Here is a 20000-nt window from a genome sequence, read left to right as displayed (position 1 = left end):
CCGCCACAAGGCGACCGCCACCGGCCCCAAGCGCCAGCCCCGACCGCCACCCCCCGACCGCCACAAGGCGACCGCCACAAGGCGACCGCCACAAGGCGACCGCCACCGGCCCCAAGCGCCAGCCCCGACCGCCACCCCCCGACCGCCACAAGGCGACCGCCACAAGGCGACCGCCACCGGCCCCAAGCGCCAGCCCCGACCGCCATCCCCCGACCGCCACAAGGCGACTGCCACCGGCCCCAAGCGCCAGCCCCGACCGCCACAAGGCGACCGCCACCGGCCCCAAGCGCGGACCGGCCGGCGTCGCTTCCTTGAATGCTTAACCGCCTTTCGAGCTGCCATGCCGGGCTTGAGTTAGTGGCCGCGCCCGGTACTTTACTGGACCCTATTTGGCCCGCGGACCGGCCGGCGTCGCTTCCTTGAATGCTTAACCGCCTTTCGAGCTGCCATGCCGGGCTTGAGTTAGTGGCCGCGCCCGGTACTTTACTGGACCCTATTTGGCCCGCGGACCGGCCGGCGTCGCTTCCTTGAATGCTTAACCGCCTTTCGAGCTGCCATGCCGGGCTTGAGTTAGTGGCCGCGCCCGGTACTCTACGTAAAATGTTAGGCGGAAAGGCCCCGAAGCTCCAGACGGAAGTCCGAAAAAAGCTCCATGGTTGGTTAAAAATGCTTAGCCGCCTCCCTGGAACCCCAATCGGGCGTAAAATGTTAGGCGGAACGGCTCTGAAGCTCCAGACGGAAGTCCGAAAAAAGCTCCATGGTTGGTTAAAAATGCTTAGCCGCCTCCCTGGAACCCCAATCGGGCGTAAAATGTTAGGCGGAACGGCTCTGAAGCTCCAGACGGAAGTCCGAAAAAAGCTCCATGGTTGGTTAAAAATGCTTAGCCGCCTCCCTGGAACCCCAATCGGGCGTAAAATGTTAGGCGGAACGGCTCTGAAGCTCCAGACGGAAGTCCGAAAAAAGCTCCATGGTTGGTTAAAAATGCTTAGCCGCCTCCCTGGAACCCCAATCGGGCGTAAAATGTTAGGCGGAACGGCTCTGAAGCTCCAGACGGTGCTTCCTTGAATGCTTATCCGCCTTTCGAGCTCTCCTGCCCGGCGTGGGTTTCGCGTCCGCGCCCGGTACATTATGGAAGCCAAAAAAAAAAAAAATTCTAAGTGCGAGTGGGACCGGCCTGGGGGGCTTCCTTGAAAGCCCATCCGCCCTCCGAGCTCTCCCACCGGTCGTGGGTTGGCGTCCGCCACTGCTCAAAGCGAACTTCAAATCATCTGCTTAATAATGTGGAACGCCATTCTTGAGTAGTTTCTCCTTAATGTGGGCTCAACTGGCCGGTAATCATCACCGGTGTCTGAAATTGATCTCAGTTATCCAAAGAGCCCTCACACGGAATACCGTCCATGAGTTTAATTGAAAAACAAAAAATTTAATCTTTCTGACACTTAAATACGATTTGCATAATAATTTGGAACAGGGTGTATTTGCGACTAATCTTAACCTGTAAAGTTCTTAAGGCTTACTTTAAGGAGGTGTTTCCCGTTTCCTCACCTCTGTTACCAGGTGTTTGCGAGTTAAAACTCTGCTCTGATTTTCAGATACCCCTCACTGTGTTGCTGTTTTGATTACTTTATTTGGATGTATGCTTTCACCGATTCTTCAAGATGATATATTTGGTCAGAATGTTTGCCGTTTGATGTGATCTCATAAGATAAACATCTTTCATTAATCTGACCTGCAGGCACTGAAGTGATGGAGATTGTTATTCATAATAACAGTGTCGTATTTTATGAGAATCACTGATAGCAGATTTTTAGTGAATTTTTTTTTTTTAATGCTGTTAATAAATGCATTTGTTTTCAAAAAACTTGTTTGGAATATCCATGCTTTACTACCTACTAAAGGCCAAGATCTTTTATGCAATGACCTTTACAGGTCGCTTATATGACTTCACACAACGCCTACGTCCATCTGCTCCTTGTCCGGCCCTCCGGTCTAAATTTAGAACCCAGTTCGGCCCGCGAGTCCAAAAGTTTGCCCACCCCTGCTCTAGAGCATTTTCTATTCGGGCTCCAGAGCTTTGGAATGCCCTACCAATGGATATTAGAACTGCTACCTCAGTAGAAACATTTAAGACACGTTTAAAGACACATTTCTATGACATGGCCTTTAACTAACCTGTAGTGGCCGATTCGGCTGGAGTTTGTTTTCTCCCCCTCTCCACCCCCTCCCTCCCCCCTCCCCGGCCGGGGAGGTGGTTAGGTGGCACCCATGCTGACAGCGGCTATCTGGATTCTCGTGGGTCAATTCAGGATGGGGGAACTGCAGCTCAACCTCCTCGTAGACACTGCCAGGACAATTGAGGGCTCCTTCGGCAGCCCTCTGCTCTGACATGGACATCCACTTTTTATTTCATTGATGTTCATGTTGTATCATTTGTGCCCTCTCTGCATCCATTCCAACCTGGTGATCCTGAAAGGGGGATCCTTCCATCTGTGGTCCCTTCTCAAGGTTTCTTCTTTTCCCCCAGTAGGGGTTTTTAAGTTTATCTTTGCCCTTTTGGGAGCTTAACATCAGGGGATGCTTTGAGAATAATTGTCAATTTCTGTCTATGTGAAGCCCTTTGAGACTGCTTGTGATTTAGGGCTGTACAAATAAACTTGACTTGACTTGACAATCCTCACACGGCGCATGATTTATATATATATATATATATATATATATATATATATATATTATATATAACCCTAACTCTAGCCTTTTCTGGAAACCCTAGTCCTAGTTGGATTTCCTAGCCTAGTTAAATTTGATCAAAATGGGCGGTGGTTGAATCAATTTACAGTAAAAAACAATTTCACAAAATGCAGGTGGTAGCGTGTCAGTGTCATAATCTGAAGGTCGTAAGTTCGACCCTCACACGGGGCATACTTTCTTCTAGTCCTAACTCTAGCCCTAATTTGAAACCCCAGTTGGAAACCCTGGCCACAGTTTGAAACCTTAGTTGGCTTCCCTAACCCGAGTTGGAAACCCTACTTTCAGAATGCTCAGACTTAAAGTCACTTTTTCTTTCTGTGAAGTTCAGTTTGATTGAAATGGCCGGTGGTTGGATCAGTTTCACAGTAAAAAAGAATTGTAAAACTGCAAATGCACAGCCTCATTAGTGCAGGTGCTAGCATGTCAGTCTCATAATCTGAAGGTCAAGAGTTCGATCCTCAGGTGGGGTAGACTTTTTATACACCTAGCCCTAACCCTAACTCTAGGAACCCTAGTCCTAGTTGGAAACCTTAGTTGAGCAGGTTGCTCAGACTAAAATAACTAGTAAACAGGGATTGTGAATATCAGCAAGCACAGGTTGCTCGACTGGAGTCAAGAGAAACAAATTAAAAATTGTACATAAGATGAAAAATGTGCCTCTTTCTTCTGGCTTTTGTCACTGACATTTGGGGTCACCACAACAAAGATCAAAACAGCACACAAACAGTTTACCTATATTTTCCTCTTTCAATTTGATGATTTAGATTTGGAATCTTACCCATTAGGCCAGATAGCCATACAGGAAATTCTGACAAGTGATAGCAGTGCAATGATTTTTGAGCATATACAGTAAATCTACAGCCTAGATTCAAGTGAAGTTAACTGACTTTGGATCAGAAGATTAAAGGGTTCAAGTCCCTTCATTGTCAATTTAATGAATGTCAAGACGAAAGTAGCCTAGTGGATAATGTGTCTAACATTAAATATAGTTTTTGTTTTGTTTCTGCATTACCCAATACATCTCCTTCACGTTGTGACACATTCTCCCATTATCTGTCTGTGTTAGGTAGAGAAAAAGATTTTAAAGGAAAGGTAAGTATTGTTGTGTTGTGTTGTGTTGTATTTTGTGTTGTCATTACCGTATTTTTCGGACTATAGGTCGCGTTTTTTTTCATAGTTTGGGTGGGTTATTTGAATAACTCTGAATGTTACGTCAGGCCCGTCCTCAGGTCTTTGTTTGTGTTTGTCACATTAGTATACCTATCGTTTAGCCTGTTGTTGCTTGTTCATGTCTGTTCTTGGTGTTGTTTTTTTCGGATAAATTTCCCCTAAATGCGACTTATACTCCGGAGTGACTTACCTTTTTTTTCCATGTATAATGCGCCCCCATGTATAATACGCACCCTAAAAATGGCATGTCGATGCTGGAAAAAAGCCTGTACCCATGTATAATACGCACCCAAAGTTTTATTTTTATTTTATTTTTTTATTTATTGTGTTATCTGTTTATTTATTATTTATTCATCACTCTTACTATTGATTGTTTGAATTTTTGCCTTCTTGTTTTTATATTGTGTCGCGTACATGTATGTCTATCGTGTTATGTGTCTCGTCACCGTGGGATAGAGAAAAACGTAATTTCGGTCTCTTTGTATGTTGTGACATGTGGAGAGATTGACAATAAAGCTGACTTTGACTTTGACTTTGACTTAATGCTGAGTGCCAAGCAGGGAGGCAATGGGTCCCATTTTTATAGTCTTTGGTACGGTCTTAACTAGGCTGGATGTATTTTTTTTGTTGGCGTTGATTTCTCCAACTGCCCGTAAAGGCACCACCGCGATCAGTTAGGTTAATGAAAAGAGGAAAGTGACGTGCGGACATGTGAAATAGGCGGCTCTGTATGGGAGAGAAGTTGAAGAGGAATAAAAACACCCTTGGAAACCAAAACTTGCCCCTCGTCGTGACTCGGAACCGCAACAAATTTTTCAGATTTGTGTAGGGTACATTGTGACAGCAAACGAGCAGGTGATCCAGCAAGCGTCTGATACGAGAGCATTGCGTTCGTATGGAGCGTGTTTGAAGTGAACAGCAGAGACGAAAGGAACAAAGCAAAGTGTTGTGAAATAAAATATTACCTGTAATACGCATTTTGTTATTTGCTGATAGTATTAAACTATCACATTTATTGTCAGTCAAGAAGAAAAGAGGACGATTCGCATCCGATCCATAGTGCGCATGCGCAGTGATACTGCCTCCGTATGACGTCCAGTCCGCGATGGAGATTAAAAAACAAACAATATTTGACAAGAACACAGGTTTCTGTTCCTGTCTTTGGTAATGTCACCCTGTCTTTTTGTTCCACGTCTTTGTCGGTCAGTCCTGTTGTTGGTTTTGTTAGAGAGTTATGTTAGTTTACCAAGTCTGTGTTTTGAGTTCCTCCAATGAACCCTGGTCCAAGCTGCACTTGGTCGCCCTGCTCCTTTCCACACTCCATCCGTGACAAGATTTTCTTCAAAAATTGTTGTACCATGATTTTCTTAAAAAAATAAAAATAATAAATAAAAATTTTAAAAAAAATGTACCCATGCATAATGCGCACCCCAGATTTTAGGATGATAAATTAGTTAAATTTTGCGCATTATACATGGAAAAAAACGGTAATTGTTTTTTGCCAAATAATAATGAACTTAGAATTTCATGGCTGCAACACGTCCAGTAGAAGTTGGGAAAGGTGACAGAAAAATACTGAGAAAGCTGAGAAAAGCTCATCAAACACCTACCGTTTTTTTCCATGTATAATGCGCCCCCATGTATAATACGCACCCTAGAAATGGCATGTTGATGCTGGAAAAAAGCCTGCACCCATGTATAATACGCACCCAAATTTTGACTCCTACTTAAGTCCGTGAACGTAAAATTATTTCAGAAAAAAGATCATCTTTGGGAACAACCGGATGTTATTCTGCCGGTCAGTATCACTGCGCATGCGCTAGCATACTCAATAGCAAAGAAATGTTTCGGATTTGTGTAGGGTACATTGTGACAGCAAACGAGCAGGTGATCTAGCAAGCGTCTGATACGAGAGCATTGTGTTCGTATGGAGCGTGTTTGAAGTGAACAGCAGAGAAGAAAGCGCATCTGTAATGATGGCCTCCGTATGATATCTGGATTTAAGAAAAAATAATAATATTTTTTATTTTTTTTTTGTACCCATGTATAATGCGCACCCCAGATTCTAGGACAATAAATTAGTTAAATTTTGCGCATTATACATGAAAAAAAACGGTATTTGGAACATCCCACATGTGATCAGGCTAATTAGGAACAGGTGGGTACCATGATTGAGTATAAAAGGAGGATCCCCAAACATGCTCAGTCATTCACAAGCATGGATGGGGCGAAGTTCACCACCTTGTCCACAACGGCGTGAGAAAATAGTTGAACAGTTTAAGAACAACATTTCTCAAAGCAACATTGCAAGGAATTCAGGGATTTCAACATCTACGGTCCATAATATCTTCAAAAAGTTGAGAGAATCTGGTGAAATCACTGCACGTAAGCGACACGGCCGGAAACCAAGATTGAATGACCGTGACCTTCGATACCTCAGACCGCACTGCCTTCAAAACCGACATGAGTGTGTAAAGGATATCACCAAATGTGCTCAGGAAAACTTCAGAAAACCACTGTCAGTCAATACAGTTCGTCACTACATCAGTAAGTGCGGGTTAACACTCTACCATGCAAACCAAAAGCCGTTTATGAACCACATCCAGAAACGCCGCTGGGTTCTCTGGGCCTGAGCTCATGTAAAATGGATTGAAGCACAAAGGAAAAGTATTTTGTGGTCTGATGATGTTAGAAAAATGTACATACCGTTTTTTTCCGTGTATAGTGCGCAAAATTTAACGAATTTATTGTCCTAAAATCTGGGGTGCGCATTATACATGGGTACAAAAAAATTTTAATTTTTTTTTTTTTTAATTTTTTTTTTTTTTTTAGAAAACAAAACCAACAACAGGACTGACCGACAAAGTCGTGGAACAAAAAGACAGGGTGACATTACCAAAGACAGGAACAGAAAGCAAACAGACATCATGACAGTAACACATGCAATGATCCGACGGTGAGCGAGGGGCAGACAGGACTTAAATACAAAACACGTTACATCGATTGAGGTGACACAGGAAGAGAGGGGCGACGCGAACAGAAACTATGGCAACCTAGACACATAGCAAAACTGGGGACGAGACGTGACAAATGTCCCTCGAAATGAAACTTGAAATCACCAAGTTTTGGTTTCCAAGGGTGTTTTTATTCCTCTTCAACGTATCTCCCATACAGAGCCGCTTTTTTCACGTCCGCACGCCTCTTTCCCGTGCGCGCACGGAGCGCGGTGGTGCGTTTATGGGCAGTCGGAGAAATCAACGCCAACAAAAAAAATTACATCCAGCCTTGTTAAGACCATACCAAAGACTATAAAAATGGGACCCATTGCCTCCCTGCGTGTGTGACGATCATTGGGACTTAAAAAAAAAAAAAAAAAAAAATTCATAAAAAAAAATTCATAAAAATTGGGTGCGTATTATACATGGGTACAGGCTTTTTTCCAGCATCAGCATGCCATTTTTAGGGTGTGTATTATACATGGGGGCGCACTATACAAGGAAAAACGGTATATGTTATCATGCGTTCTCTAGTCGATGCTTTACCGCAATATTACCGCAATATTACTGCAATATATGCTTGCTGTTTTTATGATGTACCACAGAAGAGAGAAGTTACTGGGTCAGACAGGTCGCAGCTGACCACTCAGCAAAATGAAGACATCTACCAAGACAGTTCCTTTTTAACAAATAATGATTGCTGATCACTCATGTTTCCTGATTTCATCACAGACACAAACAATGATCGCTGATCACTCATGTTTCCTGATTTCATCACAGACACAAACAATGATCGCTGATCACTCATGTTTCCTGAATTCATCACAGACACAAAGAATGGTTGCTGATCACTCGTACTCTTTCTCACACTGTTCCATATCAGTATGTAACACCTTGTGATTTTTCTTCTTACGAGACAAAGCCCACGTGCTTCCCTCCTCCCCTTTTAGAGGGCTTGTCTCATTTTGTGGGTAGGGCAAATCCAAATAAAAAGAGCAGGAGTGCATACAGATAATTAGTGTAGTGAGATTGTTGTGAAGGATCTGTACTGCACTCCTCGCGAGAAAAGACTTAATATTCTGTCTCACTTGTGGTCTGTTTGCTGTTTCTCTTCTCTTAATAGTTATTCAGTCATCAAAATAAACCTGACAGATGAGTCCAATTTTCAAATTGTCTTTGGAAACATTGGACGTCGTGTCCTCCGGACCAAAGAGGAAGCGGACCATCCGGACTGTTATCAACGCAGAGTTCAAAAGCCAGCATCTGTGATGGTATGGGGGTGCATGGGTGACTTACATTTCTGTGAAGGCAACACAAAAATGCTGAAAAGTACATACAGATTTTGGAGCAACATATGCTCCCGTCCAAGCGACGTCTTTTTCATTGACGCCGCAGCTTATTTAATGCCAAGCCACATTCTGCACGTGTTACAACAGCGCTGCTTCGAAGTAAAAGAGTCCAGGTTCTTCCCTGGCCCGCTTGCAGTCCAGACCTCTCTCCTATTGAATGTGTGGCGCATTATGAAGCATAAATTCCGACAGGGAAGACCCCGGACTGTTGAACAACTGATGCGGTTCATCAAGCAAGAATGGGAAAGAATTCCACATGAGAAGCTAAGAGAATTACCTTTTTTTTTTCATGTATAATGCGCCCCTATGTATAATATGCACCCTAAAAATGGCATGTCGATGCTGGAAAAAAAGCCTGTACCCATGTATAATACAAATTTTATTTTATTTTTTTTAAGTCCCAATGATCGTCACACACGCATCTGGGTGTGGTGAAATTTGTCCTCTGCATTTGACCCATCCCCGTGTGATTTTGATCCATCCCCTGGGGGAGAGGGGAGCAGTGAGCAGCAGCGGTGCCGCGCTCGGGAATCATTTGGTGATCTAACCCCCCAATTCCAACCCTTAATGCTGAGTGCCAAGCAGGGAGGCAATGGCTCCCATTTTTATAGTCTTTGGTATGGTCTTAACTAGGCTGGATGTATTTTTTTTGTTGGTGTTGATTTCTCCGACTGCCCGTAAAGGCACCACCGCGATCAGTTCATTTAAAATGAAAAGAGGAAAGTGACGTGAAAAAGGCGGCTCTGTATGGGAGAGAAGTTGAAGAGGAATAGAAACACCCTTGGAAACCAAAACTTGCCCCTCGCCGTGACTCGGAGCTGCAACAAATGTTTCAGTTTTGTGTAGGGTACATTGTGACAGCAAACGAGCAGGTGATCCAGCAAGCGTCTGATACGAGAGCATTGCGTTCGTATGAAGCGTGTTTGAATTGAACAGCAGAGACAAAAGGAACAAGGCAAAGTGTTGTGAAATAAAATATTACCTGTAATACACATTTTGTTATTTGCTGATTGTATTAAACTATCACATTCATTGACAGTCAAGAAGAGGACTATTCGCATCGGATCTATAGTGCGCATGCGCAGTGATACTGCCTCCGTGTGACGTCCAGTCCGCGATGGAGATTAAAAAACAAACAGTATTTGACAATAACACAGGTTTCTGTTCCTGTCTTTGGTAATGTCACCCTGTCTTTTTGTTCCACGTCTTTGTCGGTCAGTCCTGTTGTTGGTTTTGTTAGAGAGGTATATTAGTTTACCAAGTCTGTGTTTTGAGTTCCTCCAATGAACCCTGGTCCTAGCTGCACTTGGTCGCCCTGCTCCTTTCCACACTCCATCCGTGACAAGATTTTCTTCAAAAATTGTTGTACAATGATTTTCTTACAAAAAAAAATAAAAAATTGTACCCATGTATAATGCGCACCCCAGATTTTAGGACAATAAATTAGTTAAATTTTGCGCAATATACATGGAAAAAAACGGTAGTCTCCTCTCTTCCAAAAATGTTTATTGAATGTTATCAAAAGGAAAGGTGATGTAACATAGTGGTAAACATGCTCTTTCCTAACTTCTACTGCACGTGCTGCAGCCATGAAATTCTAAGTAAATTATTATTTGAAAAATAAAGTTAATGAATTTGAGCATTAAATATGTTGTCTTTGTCGTGTATTCAATTGAATATAGGTTGAAATGGATTTTCAAATTGTGTTTTGTTTTTATTTACATTTTACACAATTTCCCAACTTCAACCGAATCCGGTTTGTAGAATAAAACAAAAAGCTGTCTAGTCTGGGCTCGCTTTCTACAGGCCGATGAGGACAAGACAACACGACATGAGTAAAAACAAAACAATGAACGAGAGCAATAATTGACTTTGAACCTTTCATTCCAGCTTCAAAACTATTCTTGTCTCACGTTCTTACAATTGGGCTCTTTGAAAGCACTGGAATTTCTGTACAATGTGTTTTGCTCTTTGAGTCAGTAACCTTACAAAAAGGCATTCAAAGTTGTCAAGAGAAAAGGACAAACCAAGTAGAGTCGAGTCTTAGTGAACATCGCACGCTTGTTCACATTGCATCTGGACATGACATCTAGTTGGCTAATAACAGCTAAGCTAAATGCCCAAAACACTTATGATAAGTTTGCTCTCCAGGCCTTCTCGCAGCAGCTGTACAGGTATGTTGTCCTTAGTCAGTGATATTTCTTTTGTTTTTGTGGTTTTTTTTGTTAAAATGGTGATACTATTTATTTTGAGCAGAGTAGGAAGGGCATTAAATTTTCATCTTTGATGTCTTGCTTGCATTGTTAATTTTCTCCATGGACTTCGATTGGTCTTGGGATGTTTGGAACCAACACAGCGAGGTTGACTCTATGACGCCACCTGTGGCTTCGATGAGGCAATTGGAAAATGCTCTGTGGGGCATTTTGCACATGAAGCTGTTGACTTGGGCGCAAGACATTGGCTTCCATCTTCTTCCAGTCTGAAGGAAAACAATCATTTTCAGTGGAGCGCAAATCTATTCATCTTCCAAATGCTGATTTGACCACGCACCTGCCGTAACACAGCCACAGAGTGTTTACGCTGGCCCAGTGGGTGAAGGTCACCTTGTGGCGGTCCGACCACACGAACGTGCCGGGAAGCACCAGGTTGTTCAGTTCGGTCCACATGTCGCTGGTTTCTGCAGGAACGGATGAGAACAGAGCTCTCATCCGGTTCTCAGATATTGCACCCATCGAGTCGTTCTACGGAGACTGTTGGAAATTTAAGGTTGGGATGCGCGCCAACATTAGAGGCACTTTAACCCACGCCTGCTCCACCTCGGTGCGGATGGACACCAGTTTGGCACCAATACCACGGCAGACCCGTTGAGCATCAGCCCAGTTCAATTCATCGTCAAAATGTTTGTAGCAGAACCCCGCAAACTCCTCCCAGTCAGGTGACGAGCATCTGGGCTCTGCAGGCGAGACCCTGTGTGAGTTTTAGTCGTCATGACAGTTGGCGTGACCTAAAAATGTTTTTAACTCACCCCTGTCCGCAAACATAAAATACACACCCAGTGCAAATAATAAAGTGATAATTAGTCGGTTGCTCTTCATGGGACTTCTCTATCTGGAGGTGCTCCCGTTCCCGGTGGAGCCCAAGTAAACGTGCTGCTTGGGAGCGCTCATCACAATGCAATCTCCTCCGATGTTGTTCTGAATGACTCCAGCGTGAATAGCAGCCGCACAGATGTGCGAGTCCTGCATTTACACATACTTGCAGTCACAGACAAGAAGTCCACCGGTGGGGTCAGGCAATCCCGTACTGCAGAGTAGACCATCGTTCCGAAGACAAAGTGTTCCTCTTTGTCACACCCGGGCGGACAGTAGAACCTGCAGAAGACACACACGTGACATTGACGACAGGCGGTCATGAAACATTGTGTCAAGCGTGACTCATGTCATCGAATTGGTGAAACGGAGGCTGTTGAACTTTCTGGCACAGGTCGTCTCATCTGTCGGACAAAAGGCGAGAGTTCGTGGCATGTTTTGGGATTGTTGTTTTCGGCAACCAAAGCGGCAAATTGTGTTGCTCACCCTCTTGTGCGCATCCCAAGATGTCGAAGCGGAGACCAAATTCTGGACAATTTTCTAGCGGCAGGATGCAGACGTACTGAGCGATTGCGGGCGTCTCAAGCAGATGAGTCCCACCGCCGATGAACTAGAAATGGAATGTTTCCTTGTTTGTTGTGACAAGATTGAAGGATGCGGTCACAGTCGACTTGATTGGCCCCCCCGCGCTCACCTTCCCGTCCGGGTATTTGGTCCACTTCCTCTTGTCAACGCTTAGTCTCATCTCAAGTTTGATGTCCCAGGAGCGAGTATTGTTGCTATCACACCCCTGGGTCACGATCGACGTCACCTTTCTCTTGTAGCCGAGGTTCACCAGGATCCAGCTGCCGACGGCTGGAGGAGGCAGACATTCCAAAGCTCAGGTGACCAAAGTCCCAAGCGGTCAATTTTCCACGTACGATTTCTTGACGGCTTCCAGCAGGACTCCCTGTTGAGGCGGGCTTTTACCTGGGTGGCGTCTCTCATTGAGGAGGCTTTGAAGGGAGAGTCTGCAACGCTGCCGTCGGCGATGCCCAGACTATCGAGACATACTGAGGACAGCCAAAAGTCATTTTAATTTGGAACGGACGATTAAAAAAAATCTGGCCGTCGAACCCCTTGTGGGACTCCTTGCATTGCTTTAGATAGTCTTAGATTCAGTGCAGAGTGGAAGATCACGAGACGTGAATCCCACCTTTCTGTTCACAGCTATAGACCATCTGCAGATATTTGTAGGTGGCAGGGCAGGACTGGTCCTTCAAAAGCTCAATGTGGCATCTTTGCTGGCTGTTGCACATTTCCCTGTAGCAAGGGAGGATGCCTTCCACTGAGCAGTCCTCTGCAAGTTACGAGACACCAGTGAGTGTAAGTGGGCCTAATACCTCAGTGTTTATTTGCAATGTTTGAGGGTGTCAAACAAGGAATTTGACTTCGGTACAACACAGCCTCTGTTCAACATTTAGGTAACTAACAACACTCAGGACGTGTGAAAAATGACAAATATTCTCCCAGGAGGGCAACGAAAAACTCAAAACTCCAACTAGGGTAAATGAGAAACCTTGAGAAGAGCCCACAGATGGGAGGGTCCCTCTTCCAGGATGACCAGGCTGCAATGGATGCAGAGAGGACACATAGTAAAAATATGTACCTGCAGTAGAACCTGTTTAGCCCAAGGCTTGCTAACCAGCTAAACAGGTTCTTGGAAGACGGACCATCCCATCTGTGGGCTCTTCTCAAGGTTTCTCATTTACCATGTTTAGCCCAAGGCTTGCTAACCAGCTAAACAGGTTCTACTGCAGGTTTGATCGGTGGGAGTTTTTAGTTTTTCCTTGCCCTTTTGGGAGTTTAAGATCAGGGGATGTTTGAGAATAGTTGCCATTTTTCATATGTCCTGAGTGTTGTTAGTCACCTGAATGTTGAACAGAGGGTGTGATTTACCGAAGTCAAATCCCTTGTTTGGCACGCTCAAACATGGCGAATAGAAACTCTTGAATCTTGAATCTTAAATCTTGAAATAGTGTAGACCAGAGGCGTAGCCAAGCCGGGGCGAGCCGGGGCGGCGCCCCGGTTAGGACTCCCTGCGCCCCGGTTGAAAAAAATCGAGCTTTTTCGATTCTCCATTTTCATGCCTTTTTTTTTCTTTCGGTCTCGCGTGAATGAGCTCCAGCTGGAGGTCCGCAAAAAGCTCCATAATCTGTTAAAAATGCTTAGCCGCGTCCCTGGAAGCGTAATCGGGCGTAAAAAGCTAGGCGGAACGGCCCTGGAGCTCCACCTGGAGGTCCCAAAAAAGCTCCATAATCTGTTAAAAATGCTTAGCCGCATCCCTGGAAGCCAAATCGGGCGTGAAAAGTTAGGCGGAACGGCCCTGGAGCTCCACATGGAAGTCCTCAAAAAGCTCCATAATCTGTTAAAAATGCTTAGCCGCGGCCCTGGAAGCCCAATCGGGGGTAAAAAGTTAGGCGGAGCGGCCCTGGAGCTCCAGCCGGAAGTCCGCAAAAAGCTCCATAATCTGTTAAAAATGCTTAGCCGCGGCCCTGGAAGGCCAATCGGGCGTAAAAAGTTAGGCGGAACGGCCCTGGAGCTCCACATGGAAGTCCTCAAAAAGCTGCATAATCTGTTAAAAATGCTTAGCCGGGTCCCTGGAAGCCCAATCGGGCGTAAAAGGTTAGGCGGAACGGCCCTGGAGCTCCACCTGGAGGTCCGCAAAAACCTCCATAATCGGTTAAAAATGCTTAGCCGGGTCCCTGGAAGCCCAATCGGGCGTAAAAGGTTGGGCGGAACGGCCCTGGAGCTCCACCTCGAGGTCCGCAAAAACCTCCATAATCGGTTAAAAATGCTTAGCCGCGGCCCTGGAAGCCCAATCGGGCGTAAAAAGTTAGGCGGAACGGCCCTGGAGCTCCAGCCGGAAGTCCGCAAAAAGCTCCATAATCTGTTAAAAATGCTTAGCCGCGGCCCTGGAAGCCCAATTGGGCGTAAAAAGTTAGGCGGAACGGCCCTGGAGCTCCACATGGAAGTCCTCAAAAAGCTCCATAATCTGTTAAAAATGCTTAGCCAGGTCCCTGGAAGCCCAATCGGGCGTAAAAGGTTAGGCGGAACGGCCCTGGATTTCCAGCTGGAGGTCTGCAAAAACCTCCATAATTGGTTAAAAATGCTTAGCCGCGTCCCTGGAAGCCCAATCGGGCGTAAAAAGTTAGGCGGAACGGCCCTGAAGCTCCACACGGAAGTCCCAAAAAAGCTCCATACTTGGTTAAAAATGCTTAGCTGCGTCCCTGGAAGCCCAATCGGGCGTAAAAAGTTAGGCGGAACGGCCCTGAAGCTCCACACGGAAGTCCCAAAAAAGCTCCATACTTGGTTAAAAATGCTTAGCCGCGTCCCTGGAAGCCCAATCGGGCGTAAAAAGTTAGGCGGAACGGCCCCCCGAGGACCGGCCGGAGCTCCGCTGGAAGACCAGCGGGCCGTCGAAAATGCTTAGCCGAGGCTCTGGAAGCCTCGCCGGGCATCGCTCGCGGCAGCCGGGGTAGCTCTTAGGTACCAGGGGCGGGCGCTCAGGTACCAGGGGCTAGCGCTCAGGTACCAGGGGTAAGCGCTGGTGCAGTACCAGCTTTGGTCTGTTGGTGCGCCAGAGTACGATGAGTTGGTCCCCTTAGTTACTGTACTCATCCCCTTTACCCCCTAATCGCAAAATATAGTCGGCACGTATGCGCAGAAGACTTTTTTTTCTTTTTGAAAATTTTTCTAAGTGCCAGCGGATGCTGGCACACGAACTGTCCGAGCTACGACGGTTCCCCGGTCGGACAGCGACGGTGAAAAAGCGGTCCTAGAGGTCCGAAATAATTTTACGAATATTTTCTAAGTGTCACCGAGGGCTGACACGCAATCTATCCGAGGCGCGCTGGTTCCCCGGTCGGATCCGAATGGCGAAAATTCGGCCTCTCCACCACGGAGGTCAGTGAGAATTTCAGAATATTTTCTAAGTGCGAGCGTGGGCTGCCGCACAACTTGTCCGAGTGGCGACGGTTCCCCGGTCGGCCGCGAATGTCGAAAATTCGGCCTCTCCACCACGGAGGTCGGTGAGAATTTCAGAATATTTTCTAAGTGCGAGCGTGGGCTGCCGCACAACTTGTCCGAGTGCCGACGGTTCCCCGGTCGGCCGCGAATGTCGAAAATTCGGCCTCTCCACCACGGAAGTCGGTGAGAATTTCAGAATATTTTCTAAGTGCGAGCGTGGGCTGCCGCACAACTTGTCCGAGTGCCGACGGTTCCCCGGTCGGCCCCGAATGTCGAAAATTCGGCCTCTCCACCACAGAGGTCGGTGAGAATTTCAGAATATTTTCTAAGTGTGAGCGTGGGCTGCCGCACAACTTGTCCGAGTGCCGACGGTTCCCCGGTCGGCCCCGAATGTCGAAAATTCGGCCTCTCCACCACGGAAGTCGGTGAGAATTTCAGAATATTTTCTAAGTGCGAGCGTGGGCTGCCGCACAACTTGTCCGAGTGCCGACGGTTCCCCGGTCGGCCCCGAATGTCGAAAATTCGGCCTCTCCACCACGGAGGTCGGTGAGAATTTCAGAATATTTTCTAAGTGCGAGCGTGGGCTGCCGCACAACTTGTCCGAGTGCCGACGGTTCCCCGGTCGGCCGCGAATGTCGAAAATTCGGCCTCTCCACCACGGAAGTCGGTGAGAATTTCAGAATATTTTCTAAGTGCGAGCGTGGGCTGCCGCACAACTTGTCCGAGTGCCGACGGTTCCCCGGTCGGCCCCGAATGTCGAAAATTCGGCCTCTCCACCACAGAGGTCGGTGAGAATTTCAGAATATTTTCTAAGTGTGAGCGTGGGCTGCCGCACAACTTGTCCGAGTGCCGACGGTTCCCCGGTCGGCCCCGAATGTCGAAAATTCGGCCTCTCCACCACGGAAGTCGGTGAGAATTTCAGAATATTTTCTAAGTGCGAGCGTGGGCTGCCGCACAACTTGTCCGAGTGCCGACGGTTCCCCGGTCGGCCCCGAATGTCGAAAATTCGGCCTCTCCACCACGGAAGTCGGTGAGAATTTCAGAATATTTTCTAAGTGCGAGCGTGGGCTGCCGCACAACTTGTCCGAGTGCCGACGGTTCCCCGGTCGGCCCCGAATGTCGAAAATTCGGCCTCTCCACCACCGAAGTCGATGAGAATTTCAGAATATTTTCTAAGTGCGAGCGTGGGCTGCCGCAAAACTTGTCCGAGTGCCGACGGTTCCACGGTCGGCCCCGAATGTCGAAAATTCGGCCTCTCCACCACGGAAGTCGGTGAGAATTTCAGAATATTTTCTAAGTGCGAGCGTGGGCTGCCGCACAACTTGTCCGAGTGGCAACGGTTCCCCGGTCGGCCGCGAATGTCAAAAATTCGGCCTCTCCACCACGGGGGTCGGTGAGAATTTCAGAATATTTTCTAAGTGCCAGCGTGGGCTGCCGCACAAGCTGTCCGAATTGCGACGGTTCTCCTTTCGGACCCGAATCGCGAAAATTCGGCCTCTCCACCACGGAAGTCGGTGAGAATTTCAGAATATTTTCTAAGTGCCAGCGTGGGCTGCCGCACAAGCTGTCAGAGTGCCGACGGTTCCCCGGTCAGCCGCGAATGTCGAAAATTCGGCCTCTCCACCACGGAAGTCGGTGAGAATTTCAGAATATTTTCTAAGTGCGAGCGTGGGCTGCCGCACGTTCCGTCCGAGTGCCGACGGTTCCCCGGTCGGCCCCGAATGTCGAAAATTGGGCCTCTCCACCACGGAGGTCGGTGAGAATTTCAGAATATTTTCTAAGTGCGAGCGTGGGCTGCCGCACGTTCCGTCCGAGTGCCGACGGTTCCCCGGTCGGCCCCGAATGTCGAAAATTCGGCCTCTCCACCACGGAAGTCGGTGGAAATTTCAGAATATTTTCTAAATGCCAGCGTGGGCTGCCGCACAAGCTGTCCGAATTGCGACAGTTCCCCTGTCGGCCACAAATGGCAAAAAATCAGCCTCTCCACCTGGAGCTCGCGCCAACTCAGGCGAATATTTTCTAAGTGCCTACGGCTCTTGCGCCGTAATGTGTCCGCTTTGGCTGGTTCCCGCGGTCGGCCACAATTGGCGAAAAATCAGCCTCTCCTGCTGGAGCTCGCGCCAACTCAGGCGAAAAATTTCTAAGTGCCAACGGCTCTTGCGCCGTCAAGTGTCCGCTTTGGCTGGTTCCCGCGGTCGGCCACAAATGGCGAAAAATCAGCCTCTCCTGCTGGAGCTCGCGCCAACTCAGGCGAAAAATTTCTAAGTGCCAACGGCTCTTGCGCCGTCAAGTGTCCGCTTTGGCTGGTTCGCTCGGTCGGCCACAAATGGCGAAAAATCAGCCTCTCCACCTGGAGCTCGCGCCAACTCAGGCGAATATTTTCTAAGTGCCTACGGCTCTTGCGCCGTAATGTGTCCGCTTTGGCTGGTTCCCGCGGTCGGCCACAAATGGCGAAAAATCAGCCTCTCCACCTGGAGCTCGCGCCAACTCAGGCGAATATTTTCTAAGTGCCTACGGCTCTTGCGCCGTAAAGTGTCCGCTTTGGCTGGTTCCCGCGGTCGGCCACAAATGGCGAAAAATCAGCCTCTCCTGCTGGAGCTCGCGCCAACTCAGGCGAATATTTTCTAAGTGCCTACGGCTCTTGCGCCGTAAAGTGTCCGCTTTGGCTGGTTCCCGCGGTCGGCCGCAAATAGCAAAAAATCAGCCTCTCCTTCTGGAGCTCGCGCCAACTTTGGCGAAAAATTTCTAAGTGCCAACGGCTCTTGCGCCGTAAAGTGTCCGCTTTGGATGGATCCCGCGGTCGGCCGCAAATAGCGAAAAATCAGCCTCTCCTTCTGGAGCTCGCGCCAACTTTGGCGAAAAATTTCTAAGTGCCAACGGCTCTTGCGCCGTAAAGTGTCCGCTTTGGCTGGTTCCCGCGGTCGGCCGCAAATAGCGAAAAATCAGCCTCTCCTTCTGGAGCTCGCGCCAACTTTGGCGAAAAATTTCTAAGTGCCAACGGCTCTTGCGCCGTAAAGTGTCCGCTCTGGCTGGTTCCCGCAGTCGGCCGCAAATAGCGAAAAATCAGCCTCTTGCCCTGGAGCTCGCTCCAACTTTGGCGAAGAATTTCTAAGTGCCAACGGCTCTTGCGCCGTAAAGTGTCCGCTCTGGCTGGTTCCCGCAGTCGTCCACAAATAGCGAAAAATCAGCCTCTTGCCCTGGAGCTCGCTCCAACTTTGGCGAAAAATTTCTAAGTGCCAACGGCTCTTGCGCCGTAAAGTGTCCACTCTGGCTGGTTCCCGCAGTCGGCCGCAAATAGCGAAAAATCAGCCTCTTGCCCTGGAGCTCGCTCCAACTTTGGCGAAAAATTTCTAAGTGCCAACGGCTCTTGCGCCGTAAAGTGTCCGCTCCGCGCTGGTTCCGCGGTCGGCCGCAAATAGCGAAAAATCAGCATCTTGCCCTGGAGCTCCCTCCGAAATTTGGCGAAAAATTTTCAAAGTCCCTTCAGGTACCTGGGGTTGGGGTACCAGGGGTAGGTGCAGTACCAGCTTTGGTCTGTTGGTGCGCCAGAGTACGATGAGTTGGTCCCCCTAGTCACTGTACTCATTACCTTTACCCCCAAATCGCAAAATATAGTCAGAACGAGTGTGGGGAACACAAATTTTGGCCCCGAGAACCAGGCGGCTGGTGTCTCTAGCGATGTGTTCCCCCCCAAAAAGTGTTCACCTGCTCGGACAGCGAACCTAGGAGCTACCGCAAAGCACTCTGGAAGTGCAAGAGCGAAAATTTTTCTAAGTACAAAAACTCTCGAAAATGTTCAAAGTGTCACAGTGCTCGAAAATTTTCAAAGTGCTACATGCTTTCCATCCAAGGAAGGAATAGTGGAGGACCGGCCTAAACACAGGCCGGCGGAACGACGGGGAGGACCGGCCGCCTCCTTAAACACAGGCCGGTGGAACGTTGGCAGAATTCTTCTCGTGGAGGACCGGCCGCCTCCTTAAACACAGGCCGGCGGAACGACGGGGAGGACCGGCCGCCTCCTTAAACACAGGCCGGTGGAACGTTGGCAGAATTCTTCTCGTGGAGGACCGGCCGCCTCCTTAAACACAGGCCGGTGGAACGTTGGCAGAATTCTTCTCGTGGAGGACCGGCCGCCTCCTTAAACATAGGCCGGGCGAAAATCTGCGAATGTTATACATCCAAGAAAGGAAGGAGGGAACCGGCCGCCTCCTTAAACACAGGCCGGGCAGAAAATCTGCGAATGTTATCCATCCAAGGAGGGGGAGGACCGGCCGCCTCACTAAACATAGGCCGGGCGAAAACCTGCGAATGTTATACATCCAAGAAAGGAAGGAGGGAACCGGCCGCCTCCTTAAACACAGGCCGGGCAGAAAATCTGCGAATGTTATCCATCCAAGGACGGAGGACCGGCCGCCTCCTTAAACACAGGCCGGTGGGAACGGTTGGCAGAATTGCGTGACGGCCGCCTGCTCCCGGCGTCCGCACGTGAACGAACACCCCCTCCCGGGGACGGCCGTCTGCCGTACTTCACCCCCTTCAGCTTCCGGACCCCCGTCTGCTCCCGGTGGGCCTCCGAGTACCCTCCCCTTCTCCCGAACTGACCGACTGGCACTCATGACCCGCCTTGGTAGGGCCCCCAC

At 48.1% G+C, this 20000-nt stretch overlaps 1 long non-coding RNA gene across 4 annotated transcripts; it reads right to left on the bottom strand.

The window, feature by feature from the left end:
• Nucleotides 1-9797: 9797 nt before the first annotated feature.
• LOC133155649 (uncharacterized) lies at nucleotides 9798-13076 on the bottom strand. Of its 4 annotated transcripts, none has more exons than XR_009714706.1 (8): nucleotides 12911-13076; nucleotides 12548-12691; nucleotides 12322-12404; nucleotides 12047-12207; nucleotides 11839-11962; nucleotides 11069-11756; nucleotides 10814-10940; nucleotides 9798-10742 (listed from the first exon to the last, which is right to left on the bottom strand). It is a non-coding gene; the product is annotated as an uncharacterized LOC133155649 (long non-coding RNA). The 4 variants fall into 4 exon arrangements; XR_009714708.1 differs by having other exon boundaries at nucleotides 11069-11634; XR_009714707.1 differs by having other exon boundaries at nucleotides 11519-11756; nucleotides 12911-13069.
• Between the last annotated feature and the right edge of the window lie 6924 nt (nucleotides 13077-20000).

The sequence above is a fragment of the Syngnathus typhle genome, linkage group LG6, assembly GCF_033458585.1.
Source record: "Syngnathus typhle isolate RoL2023-S1 ecotype Sweden linkage group LG6, RoL_Styp_1.0, whole genome shotgun sequence".
Lineage (NCBI taxonomy): Eukaryota > Metazoa > Chordata > Actinopteri > Syngnathiformes > Syngnathidae > Syngnathus > Syngnathus typhle.
This window is presented reverse-complemented; position numbering and strand designations above follow the sequence as displayed.